This window comes from Hylobates moloch, unplaced genomic scaffold (genome assembly GCF_009828535.3).
Source record: "Hylobates moloch isolate HMO894 unplaced genomic scaffold, HMol_V3 SCAFFOLD_37, whole genome shotgun sequence".
Lineage (NCBI taxonomy): Eukaryota > Metazoa > Chordata > Mammalia > Primates > Hylobatidae > Hylobates > Hylobates moloch.
Window position 1 is genome coordinate 1,410,185 of NW_026652312.1, and position 10,312 is coordinate 1,420,496.

Consider the following 10,312-nt stretch of genomic DNA (forward strand, 5'->3'; position numbering starts at 1 on the left):
TTGTTCTCTAGCCAAAGGCCATAAGACTTACCATCCATGTATACTTCTCTTATCCAAGTCATCTGTTATTCCATTGCCACATCCAATGGTCATTTTCAGTCTCTTCACTCTATATGTCAAGCAGCATTTAACAGAGTGTATTACACTTAATTTCTTAAATATTTTATTTATATATCCTTTAGCAATTACTCTTTTTTAACTTTTATTCTATTATTGGCTTCATCTTCTTGTTTTATTTTGCTAGATCCTCTTCATCCTCCTCAACTTTTTTATATTTCAGAGAAGCCCAGGGCTCAGTGTTGAATCTCTCTTCTAGCTAAACTCTTTCTGTACAGTTTTTTGTGTCCATGGCTTTCCATTTCATCTATTTCTGAAGACTCAAATTAAATCTATTGTCTGGACTTCTACCAAAAACTTGGAATTTTGAAGTAATCCTGCATACATTTCAAAGTTCAGTGAAAGTTCCATTAGCATATGAGCAGCAGATCTAAAATGTGTTTGACTTACTGGTTCAGGTTTCATCCTAAGATATTAACTCGTATTTTGCCTTTCTTTATTTCTCCCAATTTGAGCTCCTCACACCCTGGAGCTCATCTCACTTTTTGCTTTGCTTCCAATTGCTTTCCCATTTTATCTTTCCTTTATACTTGTAGATTTTTTCCTCTGTGTTGAAGTATCAACCACATCGTCGGTGATTGAAATAAATTACATTTTCTGATTGGATAGTTAGACTCTCATAGTATATCAGACAGATGAAGTTATAGAAGATGTCTAAAGTTTTAAAACCTACATGAAATATCCTTGCCAAAGACCTTAAACTAGCTATTAAGTTTGGCCAGATGTCTTGTTTCTGAGCTCTTGGCACACTGGCAAAATACATGCATGGTTTTTTTTAAAAAAAATCACTATCATCAAAAAGAACTGCTATGTTTCTGATAGTAACAAGTGTAAAAACATAGCAATCACTCTATTATCTGGGTGATCAGTAGTCTATAGAATAAAGGCACATTCTATACCAGATTCCTGGCTTTGATTGATACGTTTGATACTCTTTCAACATTTCCAAGTAGGAAATTAAATTCCTTTTATTCATTTCTAAGTCCTTCCTGGATTTTCTTCTCTTTCCTTTTTCTCTGTTTGGTGGCAATGTAGGCAGAAATTAAGCTCTTGTTGATGATGCTATGGGGTCTTTTGATTCCGTTATAGTGCAGCAGGGGCTTATAACTGTACCTCCCACTGGCAAAATATCAAAGCAGTTACACAAATGCATCTTTTACTTTAACAGATTAGTGCCTTGTGGTGTGCCAATCAAAATATAGCTACAAAATATTTCCATTATCTTCTTTCAGATAAGTTTATTTTAGAAAAAAAAGGTGACATAGTCATTTTCAAAGAGCACAGATTGTGAGGTCATTATTTCTTCTGCCAAACAAATAAATCATTTTGGGCATCTTCACCTCCCACATTTTCCATGTTACTGCTAAAGAAAGAACTTCCTGACAAAGAAATAATTTTTACAGAAGCAACTTTTCAAATACTCTAAACGAATAATCTTCATACTCTACAGTGGGTCATTATACCACCTGAATAATGTATCATATTTGAGCCCAAGTCAAATGTAATTTGAAAAAATACTGAACCTTTACAACACAGAGAACGTATATACTAGGTTAGTGTTGCTGCTTTATGTCAATTGCCAACTGTTCTACAGAAACACCTATTAAATAATATTTCATCTTAAACAATTTTATGGCAGACAGCGGAAAAGAAGTTTTGTCACAAAATCTATCCCATTGATTTGCTGAAAGGAAAATCTAATTTAAGCAAAATAATGCATTTAGAGGCATAACACCCTTTTGCTGAAATCTGTCTAAAATAACGGCGCTAAGCAATATACTAGTTAGACCTGAACTAGTTGTGCTATGACAAGCAACTAGCTTAACTGTATTTAAGTTGTGCTATGACAAGTAGCTCAACTGGGAGCAGTGTGTGATTGGCAAAAAAGAAAATATGTGCCACACAAGCATTACTTGGAATAGGCTGATCAGGAATTCATGGTGAGGGAATACATAAGGTAGGAAAGAGGTCTTTGGTTAATCAGCCACATTAAAGAATTAATGCTTTTCTAGTCTCACTGAGTTCCTCATCTTCTTTAGAAGTCTTTAGACATTATCTTAAATGCTACAATCCATTAGATTACTTTATGAAAATACGTACTTCTTGTTTGTTCTCCCAAGTATACTGAAGGTAGCTTGGGCACAGCCCTTTGCACCGTTATGCACTGATCTTTCTGTCTTCAAGTGCTTCTTGAAGAAATGTACTAGGTTTCCTTCTCTTGATAATGCCACAGTGCCTGGCAAGGTGCCTTACTAGAGATGTGGATTAAATATATTTTAACTTTATTAGAGTCCATTTAAAAGATAAATATTTGTTCATGTCAATCAGCTTTAAAGTTCTCAAAACAAATTCTATATTTTTATGATAAATATTTTAAATTCCTCATGGAATCTTTACATAAGTTTATTAATTATTGGAAGTATGTTTAATAGGTAAAACATATTTTTCATGTTTTATAATGTTAAAAACACAATAAGGCACTACAATATTTAGGACTATATAAAATGTTAAATACAAAATAAATCTTTATAGTTTTTTTTTTCCTATTTGCAAAACTTTTTATGTGAATTAGCCCTCTTGCTAATGAAGAGCTTCTTGAGATAGGTATAAAAACATAGGTATAGTATATGAAGAATTTGAGATTCCAAGGGGTTGTAGATGGCGTCCCGAAATTAGCTGGTACGTCTAAATAGGATGAATAGTTTATAGAAAATAAATTGTCTCTAACCACCTACGTGGGCCCATCAAACTGAAGACTATGGCCAACACTGTGAAGTCAGCAATGCCTCATCAATTCTTCCAGGGTCAAGACCCAAAAGAAGCTATTTGCACAATCTGGGCATTGGATCTTGGATTCAAAGTTTCTGGTCGAGAGACATAAATAAGCAATCTTAGAAAACAAATTGACTGCCAGGATCCCCATTTTAGTTACTTGTTTCAAAAGGAAAATAATTCAGAACCTGGTTAGATTTTGAAGCTCAAAGCAAGATATACATCATAGCATCACACTCGCTGCCTGTTCCCTGTTTTTCATTCCTTTCCTCAAACATATATTTGTCCAAAGCTTGTTATAAGCAATGAACTGCAGATTCATTCATCATTGTTTTATTTTCTCCTAATATCCATGCAAAGAGAGTGTAAGACTGGAACTCTAGAAACCTGTTTGTTTGGTTAGTTTCTTGCCTCTTTTATTAGTTAGCTCTGTTACTTTGGCAGTTCACTTCATTTTCTCTCTGATAAATCCACTCTTTTTGCATGTAAAATTAGTGATCTGAAATAGATAAGTCTCTCTAATTTCTCCAGTGTCTCTGAATCTGTAAGAAAAGTTAAGAGTATATAATAAATCATTTTCAAAATGTAAGAAAAAGTTATAGTCAACGATTCAAGTCATGACACTAAGTAATGTGTAATTCTGGGCTTTGCTAAAGTGTCAATTTGAAGAGAAAATGTATGTATCCAATTTTAGCTGCCTAATGTAATTTGAGTAAAATGACAGAGCCACTGATTCAATACCATTACCAAATTAGTTTGTCCATAACCTCCAGCATTGCACTCCGTTAAATTACACACTTATTAACAATACATTTGAAGAGATATTTGTAGAAAGAATCTTTATACAAGTTAGTTACTAGCCACAATTTCAGCCTTAGAGTCCAAAATCCCTTACAGTACATGCTAAGCCTTAACCAGTCTACAGTATTATTCTGACACATGTACAGATAGCACATTGCTCTCCTTGCCCTGGCCACTCCTTGATCTGCCAGTTGTGCTCTGTGCTATTTCCTTCTAAAGTGGCCTTTCAAGCAGCAACTCAGATTGCACCCACCATGCAGGAAGCACTTCAACTAGAAGTGATTTTTTTCCTTCCACTCAGCCAGCCACCCACCTCAGTTCACCCCCACCTTCCACCCCACCAGGTTCTAATTGTGTCTATCCTCTTTTGACTGTAATGCTTGAAGTCACCTCTACCCACATGAACTCCATGCAGTCTACAGTGGTGTAGCTAGGGGTTTGTTTCTTAAGGATTTGCCTCAAGGATTACTACTCTCTTTCCCTTGCTAGTTCCCAAATTCTTTGAACTCCAACCATACCTTGCACTAGTCCTGAACTCTTGATTGTGTGACCTCAGATATGATGCCTCTTATCCTCAGCAATTCATATTTTTACCTGCTGTCTCCAATATTCAAATGTTAGGATCTGTTATTATTTCTGTTGACTTTTGTAGAATTCACCCAGACATTTTTTTCTTTTGCATTTCTGCCTCGTTTCTTCATATATTAGCTATGTTTCATGGCATGAAATCATTATTTGCATACTTACTATAAAATCTTATGGTAAAAACACTTTATCTTTCCTTTCATATCTCTATGGGCCTGCATTTATGTATGCAAACATGTATTTGTATTTGGGACATTAATAGCAAAATATGTTATCACATAATTTAGACAGTAACATAGCTACTGATAACATGGTCTGAAAAATGCCATCGACTTTTTCTTTTTTCTCTGCCAGTGCTCTGATACTCACATTGCTAATATTTCTGTTGAAGGTTTTATTTAAAAACCTGAGGTAAACCTCTTTAGTGTTAAAGAATAAGAAAATAATTACCAAGGTATTTTTATTTTTAACAACCCAGAGTAGATGCTTTGATTACTACATGAACTTTTTATTTTTTGTTTTACCTCAAATTGCCCTTAATATTAGTATTTAGTAATTAAAAAATCCATCAAACTAGTGTAACGTGGAACATATTATGAACTTTTTTTTTCTTTTGAGTTGAAATTCAAGTATTAAAAACATGCATGTTCTTAGCTTAAATATAATGCCAGGTTACATTTATAATGTGTAAAGAAGCAATTGTTTTCCAACTACAGCCTAATAAATCAGTACATTGTAATACCTGCTACAGGCAGTAAAGCAGTAGTAATAAATATAAGAATCATTAAATAAACTTTCATTTTGCCTCACTGTTCAAGGGTATCATTTTTTTCCCTCAGGTTCAGTTTTTAAGAAGAGTATATGATAATGTCATGGGATTCTCGGGGTGTCACTTCAGCAGCTGGAAACCTATGTGGCCAGTGGTGCCTTTGCCTGAGTTTTGCTTGGGCCCACAAGTCTCATTCCACCCACTCGGCCTGGCAGGCTGTAATCGGCTGGGGCTGGTTCCCTGAATCCCATACCTGCCAAGGGCGGGCCAGGTGCGAGTGGTGAAGGGTGCATGAGTGAGCATGAGGTCTGGCCATTGTGCATGGCCAGGCAAGCCGGCTGCTGTGGGGTGGGGAGCTATAGGCACCAGCATGGGTGCCAGCTCCCTGCAAGGCTGTGGCTGGACCAAACGTACCACAAGCAGCTTCCACGGCTGGCACCGAGGAATACAGTGGCATCCGGAAGCTTGGAGACACCAGGAACCATAGAGCCCCAAAGAGGGTGTTATAGTCCTGGCTCAGGGATCTCCTAGGTCTGGGCTCCCAGAAGGGCTGCAGCTCTTCTCTGCTTCTCTTTTCTCTCCTTCTTGTCACCTACAATATGGCGAGCAAGGGATGTGTTTCAGCCCTGTTTGTGTTACAGCCCTTTTGCAGGTCCCGAGTTCTTGTCCTGTGTCCAGGAAGAATGAGGTAGACAAGTGGAGGGTGAGCAAGGCAAAGAGGAGTTTTACTGAGCAATGTAACAGCTCGGAGGAGACCTGCATTGGATAACTCCTCCCTGCAGGCAGGGTGTCTTGATGAGTGTTCAGCTCTCAGCAGAGGGGAGACCTTGGAGTGGGTAGCTCCTTTCTGCAGCTGGTAGTGCCATCATCTCCTTGGGTCAGGTTGAGTCCAGGGCTTCTGGACCTCAGAGGGAAGGAAGCACATGCCAATTGGTCCATGGGCAGCCATGGGTGGGCCTGGAAAAAGTACCATAAGCTTCCTATCTGGTAGTGCAGTCGCCAGCCTGGACCCCAGGCTTCAGGCCCTCTCAGCCTGAAGGTGGGGCTTCACTGAGGACCCGCCCGCTTCCGCCTAGGTGCTTGTCTGCCTCCTGCCACCCTTCATGGTACCTGGGCTGTTCAAGACAAGGGGTGCCTGCAGTCCAGCACCGAGTTGCCCTCATCTCCCCCTCAGCTTCCCTCCCATGCTTGTCAGTGCCTAAAGTCTGGAGGGGACAAGGCAGCAAGGGGCTGGCATGTCAGCCCTGCCCCAAGCATGCATATACCCAGCCGGGCTGTGACAGTGCCTGAACTTCGTCCCAACCTTGCTCCGAGATCAGAGTGGACTCTGGGAGCAGGGAGAGGTCAGCAGCGAGTGCAGACACCTCCGAGCCTGTGGGGGCAAGGGACCTTCTCGGGCCTCCAAGAATGCAGAGATGCCCAGGTCCCCAGCCAGGGCTTGGGTGGCTGCAGCTGTGCCCAGGAAGGTGGTGCACCTGCCTGCTGCCAGCCCTAAAGAGCACAGGGATGCCTGGGTCTGCAGCTGCAGCTGCACCTGGGGAGTGCAGAGTTCCCACCCTGCCGACTCAGAATGGAGTGGGGCTCCCGCTAGCTCTGTGGAGTGGGCAGCCAGCCCCAGAGGTGCCTTCCCCATTGCAGCTGGCATCATGTCAGTGGCCTCTCTAGATGGGCCGCTACTGCCATCAATACTTAAGTAAGGTAGACAGCTGTCAGTCTGACAGTTTATCCAAATAAAAATTAAAAGCTAAATATTTACTGATGTACAATGATACTGAAAATAAATTGACTGCTCTATATAACTGTTGCAATATTTTTTTAAATATTTAACTGTCAACTAATTATAATTTAAAAATATATAACCTAAATGTGAAATAACCCAAGGTTTTGGCATCTAATTCTATTTCCTAGTTATTTAACCTTGTTCTTTAATCTATCTTCTATTTTTTATTGAAAATTTCTGGTAGCTTATTGGTTCAAGGGAATGATTTTCTATAGCTTATTTTTAATCATCAGGATCAATTCAAACATGAAATTTATATTATTTACTAAATTTATATATTTATTTATTTTGGCATCAGACACTCCTAGGTTCTAGTATTGGGTTTGCCACTTATTTGTCATGTAACCTCAGGCAAGTGCCTAAACTTCTCAAAGCTATATTTCCCTCCTTTATGAATAATGGATAATACCAAAAAGCAGTTTCATTCTATAGCTGATATTATTTTCAAAATAAGCTATGCAATGCACTTAATATAGCATCGGACTCAACAGAAGTACTCGAAAGGCATGACTAGTGTTTTGGTTTTTGTTGTTTAGTTGTCACAGGCATCTGATTTTTTATTTGTCCCTCAGTTTATTTGTATGTTATTTGCAGGCATGTTCCTTTCAGAAGATTTAAAGAAAAAAGAATGATTTTTGTCTTGCTTAGTGCTCTTGTCGGGGGAGAAGCAAGAACATTCAATGAAGGTTTTTAAAAAATACTCTACCTAGAAGTTAGTAGTAAAAGATCTCTTTCTCCTGATAGTGTAAACCTGGCAATCCTATTATACCACAAGAACTGACTTATATCTGATAATTTAAATGACTTTTCAAGTTCCCACTTCACTGTTTCATTTCATTGTTTTGCCATTTCATTGTTTCCTAATAAAGACCTTCCCTAGACCTGTTATTTGCTCAATGAACAAATCACAAAACTATGTGTAAGTAATAAGGAACACAGAACCGAAACTAGCCTCAGCAGATATTTTGATTATCTTAACTGAATAAGGAAGACTGCAAAAATAATTTAGTTACATTTGTATAATATGTATGCATAGCTTATCAGGAAAGCAGAGCACAATTCAATACTTAGTTTGAAAATTTCATAATATTTTCTGTTAGTGATATTATTTCTATTACAAGTTGTTCAAAGGATAGTTTAAGTAATTTTAATAAATCTTATTTTTACCCTAAATGTGAATCTATTCAAAATTACTCAAATAATATATGTTGCATGCTTGTTCTTAGAAAAAGAATCAAACACTACAGAAAATATAATACAAACCCACTTCTACACCAAACCTCTTTCCTCATCCCCCACCCTCATACACACAGGTCCCATAATGGCCTTTTGAGAGATGCTTACGAATGTCATCTGTGTTATCTCTCTCTGCTATTGTTGGAGTGTAGAATTCTCGCTTCGCAGAAATGAGGAGGATGTAAGAACTATGAAAAAAACTTTAGGGGAGATGAAATAGTAAAAGAAGCAGCAACAGAACACAAGCAGTTTATATACATTAATCAACTGATTCCTTACGACAGCTCCATGAGGCACATGTTATTCTCAGGTTTCATTACAGTGAAGTACAGCTTCGGCTAGGAGATATCCTCAAGGTTATGATATCAGCAAAAGGCAGACCTGGAATTCAACCAAATTCTATTTTTTCCAGTACTTCAAATGTAGCAGTTACACCATGCTACCTCTCAATGGCTTTTTCTTTGGGATCTTAAATATTTTTTTTGAAATGGGAAGTTTTTCTAGACACATGCATGAACATGCACATGCATACACAAATATTTTTCTAGATACGTGCATGAACATGCACATGCATACACATTTATACATGCATGCATATGAATCTTAGGGTGTACAATAAACAGAATAGCATTTTTGCAAGGATTTAGATGAATAATATGAATAATCATAACTTTTGAGTTCATTTATTACAACTGAAGATACCAGAGGGAAATTATCTTTTTTAATACATTTATATTTTCAGAGCAGTTTATATTCAGAGGAAATTGAGTCTAAGATACAGAGATTCCCCTGCACCTGCTGCCCTCACTCACACATAGTCTCTTCCATTATCAACATCCACACCAATGATATTTTATATGGTGAAATTCTACTTAGATAACAAATGAGGTAAATATCATCCTATACTTATGAATATTTTGACAACAGGTGGGTCAGTTGACTAGAGGACATTATTGTTTGATGGGTATAGCCCATTTATCCCGAAATTCCCACTATTCCAGTGATTTGGCATTTCAGAGCTTTGGGTATTGCCATCTCGGTAAACTCTGAATTGCAGCTGACTGGTAAATACCACTGGACACTCTCTAAACATGACCAAAACAAAAAATCAACCTAACTGTAGAATTTTCTAGGTACAGTCTGACCATTTACATTCAGAGTCTCCCTCCGGGTCAGTCTTCTGGTTCTGCGTAACTCCCTACAGCTGTGGATACCATCACTCAGGCCATTCCTTGGCACTCTCTTGACGGAGGCACGTTTCTTATTGAAAGGTGGTAGTTAACCTTTCAGAGATGGAAATAGGATCTTTCTTCCTGAGTTGGAGCCTGCAACACATAGGTAAGAAGGGAGAATCTTGTCCATTGCAAAGGTATAGCGCCGGAGCCCTTTTCCCGTATATCATGTTCAAATCCATTGACAAACAATATATCATTTGATTTATTTCTCTGTATGCTTCTAAATGACACAGTCATTTATCAGCAATGAAGTCTAGCTAGACAGTTCTAATAATGTTCCAAATTTTGTAAAAAAAAGCAATACTTCTAAAAATTACCAGAAAACAAGACCAGCATGAATATTTAGGATAGATGACATAAGACACGTATACTTTCTTTAACTTAATTAAAGATATTTCTTCCACCTAATGTATACATTAATGATTTCTGCAGGCAGAAGAAACAGGATGGGGACAAAAGAGGATATGAAAAAGGATCTTTCAGGGAAATTTTAAATATATTATGAATTTAAAATATAACTATAACATAACTAAAATATACACATTTATGATTTTGTCCTGTATAGTTATTGGATTTATTAGAAACTCCAAATAATTTATATTATAATAAATAAAATTACATTGAATACTAAAACACTTAAAAACACAACTGCCTATGTGATTAATTAAAAAACTGATTTACTGTCATCATTGTTTTTATTTCACAGTCATTTGTTGCTGACAGAAAAGAGTTCTTACATTAAGTGTGTTATAGATAGTCCTCTTTTTTTCACTAGAGTCCAATGAATGTTATAGATATTTCTGATGCCTAGTTACACTTATACAAATTATTAAATAAAAATATTTCAGTCTTAGTTGATAAAATGCTCAAAGTTCAAAATATAACATGTGCTTTCCCATAATTAATATACAAGAGAAAGAGTTCTCTTTCTCTTGTGAAATATTTAGCGGATTATTTCTTATTCACTTTTTTCTTTGCAAAGCCTGCCATCTTTCATTTGGATAAGGTCTTATGGAA

At 37.3% G+C, this 10,312-nt stretch overlaps 1 long non-coding RNA gene across 1 annotated transcript; it reads right to left on the minus strand.

Annotated features, from left to right (window-relative positions):
• Positions 1–4,732: 4,732 nt before the first annotated feature.
• LOC116463449 (uncharacterized) lies at positions 4,733–8,404 on the minus strand. Its single transcript, XR_004246683.1, has 3 exons — positions 8,319–8,404; positions 8,169–8,220; positions 4,733–6,001 (listed from the first exon to the last, which is right to left on the minus strand). It is a non-coding gene; the product is annotated as an uncharacterized LOC116463449 (long non-coding RNA).
• Between the last annotated feature and the right edge of the window lie 1,908 nt (positions 8,405–10,312).